At 29.9% G+C, this 17,582-nt stretch overlaps 2 long non-coding RNA genes across 2 annotated transcripts; one reads left to right on the plus strand and one right to left on the minus strand.

Annotated features, from left to right (window-relative positions):
• Nucleotides 1-562: 562 nt before the first annotated feature.
• LOC103862667 lies at nt 563-3,562 on the plus strand. The gene is made up of 2 exons (XR_004456228.1): nt 563-2,328; nt 2,421-3,562. It is a non-coding gene; the product is annotated as an uncharacterized LOC103862667 (long non-coding RNA).
• Nucleotides 3,563-6,559: 2,997 nt separating this feature from the next.
• Nucleotides 6,560-17,534, minus strand: LOC117132685. The gene is made up of 2 exons (XR_004456227.1): nt 11,642-17,534; nt 6,560-8,698 (listed from the first exon to the last, which is right to left on the minus strand). It is a non-coding gene; the product is annotated as an uncharacterized LOC117132685 (long non-coding RNA).
• Between the last annotated feature and the right edge of the window lie 48 nt (nt 17,535-17,582).

Below are 17,582 nucleotides of genomic sequence, written 5' to 3' on the forward strand. Positions count from 1 at the left end.
TATCAATTTCCATAATCTCGTTTACACGTTGAGCTATCCTCCAAAACTCTGCTTCAATTTTATTCGCTAATAGGAAAGACATAATTCCTACGATACTATTAATGATTTTTTTTTGTAACACCGATACGACAAACTTATGTTTTATTTAACAAAACTCTTATTTCAATTTTGTATTAAAGAATAAATCATATTTTATATTATCCATAATTTTAGTAAATTTGCTTGTTTGTCATGTTTTTATTAGGTTTTAGCTAAATTAATGATTTATTATTTATTTTTAGCTAAGTGGTTAATTTATTAATTTAAAAAGACCCTTAATGAATATTATATATATATTAAAAATGAATTTTATTTTAGTAATATTAAATTTTTATTTTATATTAAAACTTAGTTAGTTTTTCTTATTTTTCATATTTTATTAGGTTTTAGACTTTTAGATAGGTTATTGATTTATTATTAATTTCTAACTGATTCTCTAATGTGTTAATTAAAAAAATACCCTTAATGAATTTTATATATAATTAAAAATGAATTTTATTTTAATCATATAAAATTGATATGTTATATTAATATTAAATAATTGATTCTAAAATAATATAATAAAATTATCAAAAAATTTTAAAATAAGATAATTCTTATATATATTTTGTTGTTATCTGAAGACAATATTTTTATTATAAAAGTTAAAAAGAAACAAAAAATTATAATTAAATATTATTCAAGAAAAAATATTTATATAATGATATTTTCTAAACTATTTCTAAGATATGAGTGTTTAAAAAACTTTTAACACGGGATGTTTAGAATACAGAATTATGCTTATGAGAGAGTGGCTCGGGAATGAGCTTCAAGATGGGTCGAATGGGCTCTGAAAATAGCTTTTTATTTTGACGCAAGCCCAGTCCGGATGACATGGCATCTTGGTTGGTTCATAATATTTTATCCATGTGGCATGGCTTAGAAAGAAGGGATTTAGTCCCTTTTATATAGTAGGATTAGTATGGATAATCAGAGCTCTGCTAGATATGATGAATGAGAAGTGGGCATAACAACAAGGAAGCTAGAGTGTGTGGTCTACTGACATTTTTTCTTTTCTTATGCTGTTTGTCACTGTACCACTAGTTTTATGTTTCGAAGAAGAGGAAACCACCCCGTCCGTCACCAAATTTGAAGTCTGGGAGGAATGAGAAACACACGTGAAGGTGGCTGGAGAAAGGTCTCCTGGAGACAAAGGCACTTTGGACAGTTACTTGAAAGCATCTTCCCTGGATGACAAGAACACTACTTACTACCAAGTACCAACAGTGTGTTGCAGGCAAGGCAGCAAGCGTTTACAAAAAAAAAAAAAATTGGGATTATGACTTTGTCCCAGGAATGAGCATATCCTATTGTCCCAATTATCAAAGAGCACCCCACTTTGGCAAAGCTCTCGAATGGATCAATTTGTTCGCTTGCTTAAGCACGCAAAGGTACACTTTGCATGGCCACTGGCTTCAAACGTCGACAGCAACTGGGCGGCTTTCCATAGAAGAAGAGCCAAGTATGACTTCTTTTGATTTCTTTGTTCCTACTCTCAGGTAAATTTTCCATGTTTCTAAAAGTTCAAGTCAAAAGACGTGACATATCTCTAAAACGAGTTCTGCAAGTGAAAGCATTTATGAAGAAGACTCAATAATGATATTTTTCACCACATGAAAATTGGTTACTCTTGACGGCAGATTGATTATTCACAGATAGCACATTTTTTCTAGAGATTCCTCGTTGATTGCACAGCCTTAGTCAGCCAGAAGGTGATGTCTTTACAAATGATGGTCCACATGATAGAGATCAGACCAAAAGATTGATTTATGGAATGGGTGCCAACAGGCTTGCCGAACAGCTTGAATGCAGCTCAGATGAAGAAGCCAAGGAGAAAATTAGAAGCTTTTTAAAAATTCTTTCCCTGCAGTCACGTCTTGGCTTAACGAAACAGTTTCATTTTTGCCAGGAAAAAGGGTGAGTATGCTACACTTATCTTCATTAATGCTTCTTATATTACACTTAGATTTTGATTAATTTGTTTTTATTTCTTTGGATGTGCTTTACTTCTTTATATTGTTGCCCACTCTTTATATTGTTTCGGTTTTTTTTCTTAAGTTGTTAATTTTCATACTTCTTCCTGCAAGTTGATGATTGTTCATATTGTCTATATAGCTCATTAAAGTAATGATGGGACCATTCATTATGCAGGTACATGATGAACTCGTGCTGGAAGTTGATCCTTTCTTACGCCAAAGAAGCTGGTATTGTTGCTGCAATCCAGCATGGAAAATGCGGTTTCACTTCTCGGTATGTTCCTCGTATACCATGCTTCTTTTTTCCATGTCATGTATATAAATATTATATGGCTCACTTTGTTGATTCTGGTACGTTACTTTCAGTCCCTCTACATGTGAAACTGAAGATTGGGAAAAACATGGGGGTTCTTTAGAGCCGCTTCAGGCTCTGATGATTAAAGACATCGGCAAAAATCTCAGTGTCTTTTAAATCTCAATTTAAGAGCCTCGGATTTTGTTTGAGCAACTCGCTCACATGTTGTATTTGATGGCTCAAAAATCAAAATGCTCCCCACATCCATGGATTGACTCAGTGAGATGCTCTGTTTCATCTTCATGAAGTGATGAAGAAAAATGATATCAGTGGCTTCTTTGTGACATTGAATATGGGAGGTGGAGAGGAATGGAAAGGGATTTTCTCCTGCCGTGTGTTCTGGGGGCTCTTCGTTTTAAGCTTCAAAGAGAGTCTGTAACCACTAAGAGTTGCCTCAGTTTTACTTACACAGTGCCTTTTGACGCGACCAAAAATCATATAGAAAGAACCTCTTTTGACGCGCTCTAGCTCTCTGGATTCGATCCCTAAGTACTACAACTAAACTTATTTTGACGAGTGTAAAGTTTCTCACAGGTAAATTGAGCATGTATCAGACTATGATATGTTTATGGTTGTTTTGTTCGGCACAAAAAAATATTATTATTTTCTCTTGTAATATCAACACATATTTCATAATGAACATGTGATAGGCTATGGATTTTACCCATTTTTAACTATGGTTTGTAAGTGTTTTAATAACTAACTAGATAATAACCCGCGCCTTGCGCGGGATGTGATTATTAGTTTTGTTATTTTTAATAAAAACACACTAAATTTGTTTAATCTGGATATCGGTTCGGTTTTAAGTTATTTTTTTGGTTTTTAATCTCCTAAAATATAACCATTATTTTAAATTAATATTTATTTTGGTTTGTTCTGTTAGAATGTTTGATTTTTTAGTTTTTTTTGGTAAAAACCAAAAATTACTATTATTTGTTTATTTTCATGTTATAAATTTAAGATAATCGTCATGTCGAACCAATGTTTTTATATCATAGTTTGTAAGCGGATAATAGTTCAAGAAAAAGAAAAGAAAATTATTAAGATAAATCATTTCACTACAATTTGGTCGGTAGTGAAAGACGCATTAAGAAAAAAAATATTTCAACTTCCAAAAAAAAATAGATACTTCAGTGGTGGCAGTGGTGGTAAATACTTATAAGGTGCTCACATTAATGTGCACATGTATGTGTATGTAAAAGTATATAAGAATAAATGACAAATATATAAAGATATTGTTAATTAATATTAAATGATATTTTTGTTCTAAATAATACATGAAAGATAAAATTAAAATTAATTAAAAATTAAAAAAGCCTTGACATTAGTGAATTGTTTTCATATAAAGAAAAATCATTTGTATCCGTAAATAGATGTGGGCACAGATCAAATATCTGGGTATTTGGAGGCATTCAAGTCGATTCAATCTTTAGCCACCTAGATAGTCGGTGACTCTGATAACCGAAATGATTTAGAATTTTAAAGAATATCCTATTTGATCTGTAAATAAAATAAAATTTATAAAATAATTGAAAAATTTAATAATAACATTTTATTACAAAATAAAATATTATTTAACTTTCTAAACTTTAATACCTATTATAATAAATTTAATTCATAAAATATTGTAAACTTATATAAACTATAATATATATAACATATATATATATGTTATATATATTATAGTTTATATAAGTTTACAATATTTTATGAATTAAATTTATTATAATTCTGTACGAATTTGATATCCGTACCTAAAAATATTGGAATTTGTGATTTGTTTTTTTTTTAATTATATTTTAGTAACTGATTTGCTTCGTAGAGTTACAGATATCCATATTTTTTGTTCAAATCAAAACGGATAACGAATGGAATCAAAATTTAAAAATATTTTGCCTGACTTTATCCGTAAACAATAAAAATAATATATATATAGTTTAGATTTTGATTCGTTATTTGTTTTGATTCGAAACGAAAAATCCAAAGTTTTATTAGAACCATGCATATGAGTTTTATATTAAAAATATAAAGTATATAGTGTGAACACATTTATGAATATAGTGTGAACGCATTAGCATATTTATTATCAAATCATCGTGAGGCTGCCACGTGTCTATTATAGTGTGAATGCATTTATTACAATGCTTCTCCTTTAATATATAAGGGATTATTATATTCTAGACTCTATTTATTATATTTATAGGATCAGGAGTGATTTGGAAGAAAGTGATGATTTTGGAGTATTTTAGAGATATTTGGAGAAAGCATCCGAGCTGACCATCGAGCAAGACCAATGGTCTACATTCAGAGACAATAATCGATCAATGCACATCATGTGCCATCAATCGACGGCGAAGCGCGCAGAAGCCCGTTTGGTTCCAGCCGACTTAGAGCCCAAGACTTTACCAATTTACAAGATTACCCATGACGAGTTTTAATCTAATTATTTATAGGTTGCAAACATGTTAGAGGCAAAATGTGCTTTTTTTTTTTACAGCAAAGGTTTTCTAGGATTTTTAGTAGATCGGAGAGAAGATCCAAAAAATTTGTGATTGGAACTCCATTGATATCTATCTATTTATCTTTGCAGTTTTTATACCCAATCGTTGTTATAAATTGCTTAGCCATGTCTGAGTAGTTCTCTTGTTAGGTTTAGGGTTTAAATAGGTTATGAGATATTAGCACCAACTATAGATTGCTAAGTTGTGATATTCATTATTAGGATTGTCATTAAAGCATGTTTCTAGTTTAGCTAGCTGGAACCTGATCTAGGTGTTGTAAAGTCATCACTTGCATCTCACCATGAATTCATCCTAATTGAACTAGGATTGCTAGAGTAAGACGAGAGCTGATCTAAGAAGCCTAGTGAGCACAATTCAACCCGCACGTAAAGCTTGACTATACGCGTCGATCGATATTCCAATCGAATAATCGATCGACGGAACAACAAGTGTATCGATCGGTATTCCTATAGAATCATCGATCGACATTTATATCTGGTCAATAGACAAACCTAGAAAGCGAGAGCCGATCGGTTTGTTTATAAGTGTTGAGTTTTATAATATCATGCATACAACTTGTTAGGCATTTGTAGGATTATAATCATGATTACCTAAATAAAAACCCTAAGTTTAGCTATTTTATCTAAGTACCAAAAACTCAATCAAATCAACTGTGCAACTGCCTTGCTCACAAAACCTGCTATTTACATTTAATCATAATCAACCTAGCTTTATCACTATGATTAGATTTATTAGGTTTCATAGCTCCCTGTGAATTTGATCCTTAAGTACTACAACTAAACATATTATTTGAGAGAGTAATTCACTCCTTAGGATAATTTGAGTGAGATCAATATGAGATTTAAAATATACAACAAAAGAGGTAAGAAATATGTAACTAGTGACATGAATTACTTCTATAACCAAATAAATCAATTTATGATATTATATTTTAGTGAAAAATTATATGCGGTAGATGTATTAGCACAAAAAAAGTTTTAGTTGTGTCTAAATAATTATGGGTGCAGTAAAAAATATTTTAACAATAAAATATGCTGACTATATGATTTGTCTAATTTATTTAATATTTTGATGTTAAGTACAAAGAAAATAGATATAGTTTCTTCGAGGACAAATAAATGGTGTTTCAACTACAAGATTACTATCAAAACAGTACTCGCAATTGTTATATTTTACGAATCTAACATATCAAAACCAATTGTGCTCAGTCGATTAAAACAAGAGAATCAAAGGTTTGCGCCAGAAAATATCAAATTCACAAAAGATAATATTCTAATTTTCCAAAACAAATTCCAACTTTACCATTAGTATATGAAGACTTGTTTCACTAGTAATCTTGATATTTTCCATTTAAATATCTTATATGTTGAATTAATATTTTTTTATTTCCTTTAAGCATACATTTTCTCTATTAAACTAACTTCAGTTTGCTAATTGTTTTGGATCTTTATTAGTACTCCTGACACTAGTACAAAATTTATAATATCTAATAATGTTAGTTTGGCATTTTTAACCTACAACAACATTTTCAAGAATCACACTCGCCAACTAACTGAATGGTCATAGCTCCACAAAACCTCTCACATGTTCCGTCTTTTGGTTTACACGGAAAGTCGTTTAGCATTCTCTGTAGTCTTGTTTTACTTCAAAGTCTGTTTAAAATCAGAATGATGCAATGTTGACAATTATAAAAATAAAAATATATGAGTATAAATAAAATTAAAAATAATGTGAAATTAAATACATGTGTAGCAATGAACATTAGATACTACGAAGAAGATAGTAAAAACAAATGTGATCAATATGTTTTTGGAGATACCCATTTTGTATGAACTTTTTTTAAATTTTTTTAAGTGTTCTAATTTTATTTATATTGTTATATATATATATATATATATATATAATAACATAAATTTTCATAAAAGGTAATTTTCATCAAAATATCCTTGAGCTTAATTTTCTTGATTATAGTCAAAATAACATTAAAATGAATGCATTACCTTATTATATTTTATCATTGGTGTCAAATGTTATTCTATTTTTTCTAAATAAAATATCTTGTCAATATACTATTTGTTATTTGTTACTGATTTTGCAAGGTCTATTAGCTATAGATTTAGATTAATATTATGATTGAATATTTCAATAGTCTTAGTCAAAACAACTTAAATCATATTAAAATTTTCATTTCATAAATTATGTATTATTCAAATATATATATATATATATATATATACATAATGTTAGATGAATCCAATAGTTTATTTAATAAAAACATAGCATATGAGGTTTTTCATACATGTTAGTTATTATTTTTTGTTCAGTAGAATCTTAGACCTTCAAATTTTTAATGTTTCATAGTAAATGCATTAATGTAGAATATGACTAGTTGAGAATGTTGTTATTGTTTGAGTGTTTATTTAGAGTTTAAATTTTCTTATAACTATTTTCAGGTTAACATAAGCCAAATACGTCATGCATAATATATTTAGATTAAAATATATTTATGGTTGTTTTGTTCTACACAAAAAATAATTATCATTATTTGTTCTTGTAATATCAACACATATTTCATAATGAATATGAGATTTAAAATATAAGTTGGTAAGAAATACGTAATTAGTGACATAAATTACACTTATATAACCAAATAAATCATTTTCTGATATTTTATTTTTGTGAAAAATTATACACGGTAGTTGTATTAGTACAAAAAAAAATTAGTTGTATTAAATAATTATAGGTGCAGTAAAAACATATTTTAACAATAAAATATGCTGACTATATGTTTTGTCTAATCCATTTAATATTTTGATGTAAAGTACAAAGAAAATAGATATAGTTTATTTCCAAGACAAATAAATGGTGTTTCAAGCACAAGATTACTATCAAAACCATAATCACCAATGTTATCTTTTACAAATCTAACATATCAAAATCAATTGTGCTCAGTCAATTAAAACAAGAGAATCCAAGGTTTTGCGCCGGAAAATATCAAATATATTTACAAAAGATAATACTCTAGTTATTCAAACAGTTATCAAATTTACCATTAGTATATGAAAACCTGTTTCACTAGTAATCTTGATATTTTCCATTTATATATCTTATGTGTTGAATTAATATTTTTTTGTTTTCCTCTAAGCAAACATTTTCTCTATTAAATTAATTTCAGTTTATTGTTTTTGGATCTTTATTAGTACTGTTCACACTAGTACAAAATTTATAATATCAAATAATGTTAGTTCGGCCTTTTTGACAAACAACAACATTTTCCAGAAACACATTCACCAACTAACGGAATGGACATAGATGCACACCACTGCTCACAAATTCCGTCATTTGGTGCACACAGCTGCTCAGGGTAGCATTGGTCTTCAAAGTCTGTCTAAAATCAGAATGATTGCAATGTTGACAATTATAAAAAGATAAATATATGAGCATAAATAAAAATAAACAGTAAAGTGAAATTAAATACTTGGGTAACAATGAACATTAGATACTATGAAGAAGATAGTGAAAACAAATGCGATCAATATGTTTTTGGAGATACCCATTTTGTATGAACTTTTCTTAATTTTTGTTTAGTGTACTATTTTGATTTGTATTGTTATATATATATATATATATATATATATATATATATATATTATAACATAAATTTTCATAAAAGGAAATTTTCATCAAAATATCCTTTAGCTTAGTTTCTTGAATTATAGTCAAAACAATTTTAAAATAGATTCCTTACCTTATAATATTATATCATACTATTTTATCTTCTTTTTTTTTTGTCAACAACATTACAGACTCATATAGACTCTGTAAACCATCCCGGGGGATATTGATCCATGTGGACGACGAAAGACGGCTGTGTTCTGGCACTGCGTGCTAGTTTATCCGCCTTTTTATTTTGCGTCCTTGGTACGTGTATAATTTCTGAATGTGTAAAACTCTCTTTCAGATTCCTGATATCTTCCAAATAACTTGCAAAAGCCGGCCATTCTTCTGGTTCCGAAAGCATCTTCACCAATTGAGAACAATCCGTTGCAAACGTAACTTGGAATTGTCTTAAGTTCCTCATACATTCCATTGCCCATAGTAAAGCCTCGAACTCTGCATGTAAAGGAGAGAGAGACGCTCTTACGTTCCTAGCTCCCATTAGGCCCGCAAATCCAGGTAAGGTACTGAACCACCCCTGTCCAGAGAACATATCCTCCTCTTTCCATGATCCATCTGTAAAACACCATCTGCCTGTGATTGACTGAGGAATCGTATCCTGAGTCTCTGCTCCCATCTTCTGATCCTTCATCAACTGTGCCTCAGCCCATAGGAGTGATTCCAACTCAGCCAAATTAAGAGTATCCCTAGGATCTATATCCAAATTACTAAAAACTTTATTATTTCTTCCTTTCCAAATGTACCAAAGTATCCAAGCAAATTGATGATCCTCCATCGGTGGAGCGACTCTCCAGAATAGATGATCCATATTTGTAAATAAAGAGTCTGTTGGGAAAATAGCTGGATTTGTTGGAATCTTGGACAGAGCCCATACCTGAATAGCTGGAGGACACTCAAAAAACACATGGTTAATCAATTCCTCGTCCGCTCCACATCTTGCACAGCTTATATCCCCTTGCATCCCTCGTGCCTGCAAATTCTTCTTAACTGCTACACATCCTGAAACCAGTTGCCAAAGAAAATGTTTTATCTTTGGTTAGAGCTGTAAACTGGGCGAGCCCATGTCCATTAGCCCATATCCATTTGTCCATTCATTGTTTGTGGACAGCAAAGTGACCATGTCCATTAAGAACCATGTCCATTAAAGACCATACCCACTAACACCCATATTTTTATGGACTGCCATGGGGTCCATAATGACCATATAAGAAAATTTTAAATTTTAATTTATAAGCATACAATTATATATAAAAGTTCATAAAATTAAAATTCATCCATAAATTCAAAAGTACAACAATACATAAGTTCATAAATACAACAATTACGGTTTTGGTGGGAAAAATTGATTTTGCAGTTTTGGCGGAAAAACTCGATTTTGCAGTTTTGACGGAAAAACTCGATTTTGCAGTTTTGACGGAAAAACTCGATTTTTCAGTTTTGGCGGAAAAAACTCATTTTTGCGGTTTTGGCGGAAAACTCGATTTTCTGATTTTGGCAGAGAAACTCGATTTTTCGGTTTTGCCATGGGGTCTATAATGACCATATAAGAAAATTTTAATTTATAAGCATACAATTACATATACAAGTTCATAAAATTAAAATTCATCCATAAATTCATAAGTACAATAATACATAAGTTCATAAGTACAACAATTTCGGTTTTGGCGAGAAAAATCGATTTTGCGGTTTTGGCAGAAAAATTCGATATTCCGGTTTTGGCGGGAAAATTCGATTTTGCGTTTTGAAGAAAAACTCGATTTTCTAGTTCTGACGGGAAAATTTGATATTAAAATTTAAGCGAAAAAATCGATTTTACGAGTTTAGCGGAAAAACTTAAATTTTATAAACCTTAGGTTTTGTGACCATTGGACAGTCCACGTCCATAAAGCCCAAAACCAATAAAGACCATTTTCTTAATGGTCTTCCACATTTTGTCCAATGAAACTAATGGGAAAAATGGGTTTGTCCATATTAAGCCCGTTTGTATATGGACATGGGCAACCATTGGACGGCCCGCCCATTTGACACCTCTATCTTTGGTGGGCACCTTATTTTCCAGCAAAACGCCTTTATAACATCAACTGTAGGGCCAATGAATAACGGTAATCTGTCCCTATCGGGGTAAGTCCTCTCCACTTGATAACCTGATTTTACTGTGAATTTTCCATTATTTGTAAAATGCCATCCATTCCTGTCTGCCATCTGGTTTCTGCTCAATGGAATACTTTCTATGATTTTCACATCCTGTGGATCCACCAAAGTCCGAAGAACCTGCGAGTTCCATCTTCGCGAAGTGGAGTCAATAAGTGAGTCCACCGTAAGGTCGGGAAACAAATTATGTTGATTTTTATTGGCTGGTCTCGGGCGAGTGGTTGGGAGCCAAGGATCGTTCCATACTGATATAGAAGATCCTGTTCCCACCCTTTTGATTAGTCCTTTGCTTACCAGAGATCTAGCAGAGACAATACTTCTCCAGCCGTATGACGGAGAGTATGATCGAATCGGGTCAAGAGGTGAGGCATTCCTAAAATACCTACCCTTAAAGACCCGGGAAAATAACGTATGTGGCTTTTCTATTAGCCGCCATAACTGCTTACCAAGCATTGCTGTGTTGAAATCAGTTATATCCTTAAAACCTAATCCTCCTTCTTCCTTACTGACACATACCTTATCCCAGGATTTCCAATGTAGTCCTCTTGTACTACCTCCCGGACTCCACCAAAATTGTGCTACTGCACTCGTCAATTTTTTTGTTGTGGCCTTAGGTAAGCGATAACAAGACATCGTGTGATTCGGCAATGCCGTAATCACTGATTTGATGATCACCTCCTTTGCTCCTTTTGTGAAAAATTTAAAAGTCCATCCATTTACCCTATTATTTAAACGATCCTGAACAAAACCAAACACTTGAACCTTTGAGCCTCCAAGATTTTCCGGTAATCCTAAGTAAGATCCCATTCCTCCCAAATTCTGTATACCCAAAATATCCCTTAACTCCTGTCTCCGCGCTTCTTCAATTGTTATTTTAATACTATTTTATCATTGGTGTCAAATGTTATTCTCTTTTTTTTATAGAAAATATCTTGTCAGTATTATGTTATTTGTTACTGATTTTGCAAGGTCTATTGGTTATAGATTTAGATTATTATTATGATTGAATATTTCCTTATTCATAGTCAAAACAAGTTAATTAATATTTTATATTTCATTTAATACATTATGTATTTTTTTAATATATATATATATATATATATTTAATGTCAGATGAATTCAATAGTTTATTTATAAAAACTTGGCATGTGAGGTTATGTAAGTTATTATTTTTAGTTCAGTAGAATCTTAGAACTTTAAATTTTTAATGTTTCACAATAAATGCAGTAATTTGCAATACTACTAATTGAGAATTTTGTTATCTTTTGAGCGTTTATTTAAAGTTTTAAATTTCTTATAAAACTATTTTCAGGTTAACATAAGCCAAATACATCATGCATAATATATTTAGACTACAATATGTTTATGATTGTTTTGCTCTACACAAAAGAAGGATATTATTTTCTCTTGTAATATAAACACGTATTTCATAATTAATATGATATTTAAATATACAAAAAATAGGTAAGAAATATGTAATTAGTGACATGAACTACACTTTTATAACCAAATAAATCATTTTCTGATATTATATTTTAGTGAAAATTTATACGCGGTAGATGTGTTAGTACAAAAACAATTTAGTTGTATCTAAATAATTATGGGTGCAGTAAAAACATATTTTAACAATAAAATATTCTGACTATATTTTTTGCCTAATCTGTTTAATATTTTGATGTAAAGTACAAAGAAAATAGAGAAATTGTCAAAAATACCACAAGTTAAGTACCACTTTTTTAAAAATAATATCAATGACAAAATTTATTAATATTTGGGTTTATGCTTTAGTGATTATTTTTAGGGTTTAGTTAGGGTTGGGGTTGGATTTATAAATGTTTATAAATATTTTAAAAATTAGTTTTGTGTTCTTTTATCACAGATTTAGAGTATTTATGAAAATAGTCATTCATTAATGGTAAATTTGAAAAGTGGTATCAAACTTGTGGTAGAATTGAAATTTTCCCAAGAAAATAGATATAGTTTCTTCGAGGACAGATAAATGGTGTTTCAACTACAAGATTACTATAAACACCATTCTTGCAAATGTTATCTTTTACAAATCTAACATATGAAAGCCAATTGTGTTCAGTCGATTAAAACAAGAGAATCAAAGGTTTTGCGCCTGAAAATATCAAATTCACAAAAGATAATATTCTAGTTATCCAAAAAGTTATCGAATTTACCATTAGTATATGAAGACTTGTTTCACTAGTAATCTTGATATTTTCTATTTAAATATCTTATATGTTGAATTAATATTTTTTTATTTCCTTTAAGCAGACATTTTCTCTATTAAACTAATTTCAGCTTGCTAATTGTTTTTGACTAGTACAAAATTTATAATATCTAATACTGTTAGTTTGGCCTTTTTAACCTACAACAACATTTTCAAGAATCACATTCGCCAACTAACTGAACGGTCATAGCTCCACAAAACCTCTCACATATTCCATCTTTTGGTTTACACAGAAAGTCAACTAGCATTTTCTGTAGTTTTGTTTTACTTCAAAGTCTGTTTAAAATCAGAATGATGCAATGTTAACAATTATAAAAACATAAATATGTGAGTATAAATAAAAGTAAAAATAAAGTGAAATTAAATACATGTGTAGCAATGAACATTAGATACTACGAAGAAGATAGTAAAAATAAATGTGATCAATAAGTTTTTGGAGACACCCATTTTGTATGGACATTTTTAAATTTTTTTAATAAGTGTTCTATTTTGATTTATATATATATATATATATATATATATATATAATAACATAAATTTGCATAAAAGGAAAATTTCATCAAAATATCCTTGAGCTTAATTTACTGGATTATAGTCAAAATAACATTAAAATAAATGCATTACCTTATTATATTTTATCATTGGTGTCAAATGTTATTCTATTTTTTCTATATAAATGCATTAATTTACAATATGACTAGTTGAGAATTTTGTTATTTTTTGAGTGTTTATTTTCAGTTTAAATTTTCCTATAACAATTTTCAGGTTAACATAAGCCAAATACGTCATGCATAATATATTTAGACTAATAATATGTTTATGGTTGTTTTGTTCTACACAGAAAATAATATTTATTATTATTTTTTCTTGTAATATCAACACATATTTCATAATGAATATGTTATTTAAAATATACAAAAAAAATTGGTAAGAAATACGTAATTAGTGACAAAAACTACACTTATATAACCAAATAAATTATTTTCTGATATTTTATTTTTGTGAAAAATTATACACTGTAGATGTATTAGTTCAAAAATTTAGTTGTATCTAAATAATTATGGATGCAGTAAAACATATTTTAACAATAAAATATGCTGACTATATGTTTTGTCTAACCCCTTTAATATTTTGATGTAAAAGTACAAAGAAAATAGATATAGTTTCTTCGCGGACAATAAATGGTGTTTCAAGTACAAGATTACTATCAAAACCATAATCACCAATGTTATCTTTTAAAAATCTAACATATCAATGTTGAGGTCAAAATCGGTAACGGCGGAATTAATGTCTGAAAGTCCTCGGAAAATAATTCTTGAAACATAACTTTCGTATATTTTTTATTGAAAAGGTTGTACGACAAGTTCTGGAATTATTTTATCAGCAATCTCGAAATCAACGTCTAAGATTGTTGTTCTTGGGAAATTTCTCCGAAATAATTTCAGAATATGACCGGAGTAGAAATCTTAGGGTATCAAAAAGACTTCGACCTTATCCAACCCGCCGAATAGCGAGCAGGTCATCCCGAGCCCAGCATCGCACACCCAGCTCACCATATGGCGAGTGATATACCATGGATTTTACCCACTTTTAGATGATATATAGGTGTTTTTAAATACATCATAGTTGTTTTGGAGTCTTTTTAGTATGTTTTCAGGTTTTGGAGTGATTTGGAGAAAAATTGTGATTTTGGTGCATTTTAGAGATAAAATGATGAAGACCCGTAGCTGACCATCTAACAGCCCAGCCGTCGATAATTGAAGACGATAATCGATCGACACACACTCTGTGTTGTCGATCGACCCTGAAGCGCGCAAAGACCAGATTTGGTTCCAAACGACTTTAGACTCAAGTCCCACAAGATTTACCATAATGTCCCTGACAAATTTTAATCTAATATTTATGTGATCTGCCATTGTTCTAGGCAACACACGCTTTTCTCTTGCACTCGATACCCTTAATCTATAGGTTCTTGGAGAAGAAAAAAATGACATCTTATAGATCTCAACCTGTGGTTTGTCCTCTCTCGCCGTGTCCCTCTCTTGGTAACTTCTTGGAAAGGATTAAAGACGCATATCGTTTCCTGGTGAAATTTATCTGTTACTTTCACTTTTCAACCCGAAAAGAAAAACCAATATGCCAATCCTCATGACATAACCTTCTTTAGTATAAATGGTTAGATCAAACATATATTAGCAAAACAAATCAGCAAGGTTACTTTCATGACATAACCCATCCTCAGTATTCCAATAATAATGGTGGACATGTACATCAGTACATGATCACACGCAACGAAGTATCATGCATATGCTTAGATATGAATTATAATCACTGAAATACTCATGGGGACCAGCTTCTAGACCATTACGTCATGAATGAAACTGACAAACTGTTGTAGATATTTATAAGACATGTTGAAAAGGAAAAGAGACTGGAATAATTTGTTTTGTATCAAGCGGCACCCTTATCTGATAATGTCGATCAGAAATAAATACAATCTAATAAATATGCCCATCTTCTGACAGATAATTCAATAACTTAGGTGTATTCAATGTTTTACAATCTTGTTAGTCTTGTGTATGGAAAATATAAAATACATGGACAGGCCCGGGCAAAAAACCAGAACCAAAAAATCAAACGAATCTTCAAATACCTGAATATCCGAAAAACCAAGTTTCAACTTTTTAATATAAGATAAAATGTTATTAACTCCACTCTGACATGGGTTGAATATGAAAAGTGAAAATATTATTACCACCAATACACATTATCTTTTATGTACTATTTTATATTATAAATATATATTGTATTTTTATATTAAAATACATTAAATACTTATAAATTTAACACAACTATGGTTGGATTGACAAATTTAAAAAATGTGCAACCACTAGACCACGTAGACTAACTTGTTAACTACTCCCTCTGTTTTTAAAAGATGCATATTCTAGACTTTTCACATATATTAAGAAAACTCATTAAATATGCATTGTTTTTTGTGAATAACAATTTTCCACAACTTTAAACCAGTAGAAATTCAATAAACACCATTAATTTTTTTGAAACTTACAATTTTTCATAAAATCAAACATTGAAAAAATAAAAAATGTATCTTTTTAAAACAAAACTTTTTTCTAGAAAATACATCTTTTAGGAACGGAGGGAGTAATATATTATGTATATACATTGGTGAATCTAGGTGAAGTAGAAAGGGTGCAGTTGCCCCCAGTAAAAAATACAAATTTATTTAAATGCACCAAAAATTATATGCACGATGCAGCTTAGTTGGAAAAAAACTACTACTTGCACCCATTGAACCAAAGATCGAGTAACCCTTGCCTCTTTTCACTATTTTTGCTCCCATTCACTATATTTTTTTTAGATTAGCCAATGTGTATATATATTTGATTCAAATATTAAAAGGGTATGGGAAACCGATCTGAAATTGACCCGACATTTCACAAGTAACTATTGGATATAAAAATGATTTATCCGATATATCTGGAACCGAATAGTTCCTATCCGAAACTGAACCGAATACCCGAATGCTATATATATATATGAGAAATGTGGCGATGTGCATGGAAAAACGTACAAAATTCTAAATACATAAACTGGATTCCAATTTCAATTTCAGTTTCCTTGAAAATGCTGTTACGTATGTGTTAATACGTATATAGAATGTGCGGTCGGATACCTAATGTAGCGTCTCCCACGTAAAAAACAAGTCTTGCCATACCCATCATGCAAGGGAACTTACTATAAAAGGAAAGGCAGGATCAAATAAGATTTTCTACAATACGATTGTTTCGTATCCAATGGTTTCTCTTGTATCATCTAAATATCTCCAGAATAATCTTTATATATTATAGTATATTGTCGCTTTCTTATTAGAGCATCTCCAATGTATTAATCCATTTTCTATTCTAAAATAGAGTAATTTCAAAATGAAATTGAGTTTTGCTCCAATGTATTACTTCAGTTCCTACTCCAAAATATAATATTTTTAATATATTATGTTTTGTGTTACTAAAAAATTAGTAATATCATCTATTCATCTTTTATTTATACTATTTGCAAAATAGTCCATTTTCATATGTATGATCTTTTATGATTTATATTATATATCTTTTGTATGGTGCTTATCTTTTATTTTTTATATGTATGGTCTTTTATGTTTTATATTATATATATTTTGTTGCATAAAATAGTTCATTAGATGGATATTTATATAATTAAGAAATATTAACAGTAATTTTTATAATATATATAGTAAAATAATATTTATATATGTATTTATAATAATATTTTATTTAAAACGAAAATATTTAAATATGAAGGATCATTTTATAAATAAAAAAGTTCAACTCCATTTTGGAGTAATGAGTTGGCTTACTCCATATTTGGAGTAATTATATCTATTACTCAATTTTTGAGTGAGTTTTGGAGTGGGGTTAAAAATGATTTTATTGTAAAATGGAGTTTGGAGTGGGTTTTAGAATAGGGTTGGAGATGTCGTTAGCATATTGTAATCGAAGAATATATTATATATACAACTCTCAGAAAGAATTCTAGAATTAATGCTA

Source organism: Brassica rapa, chromosome A03 (genome assembly GCF_000309985.2).
Source record: "Brassica rapa cultivar Chiifu-401-42 chromosome A03, CAAS_Brap_v3.01, whole genome shotgun sequence".
In the NCBI taxonomy this organism is placed as follows: domain Eukaryota; kingdom Viridiplantae; phylum Streptophyta; class Magnoliopsida; order Brassicales; family Brassicaceae; genus Brassica; species Brassica rapa.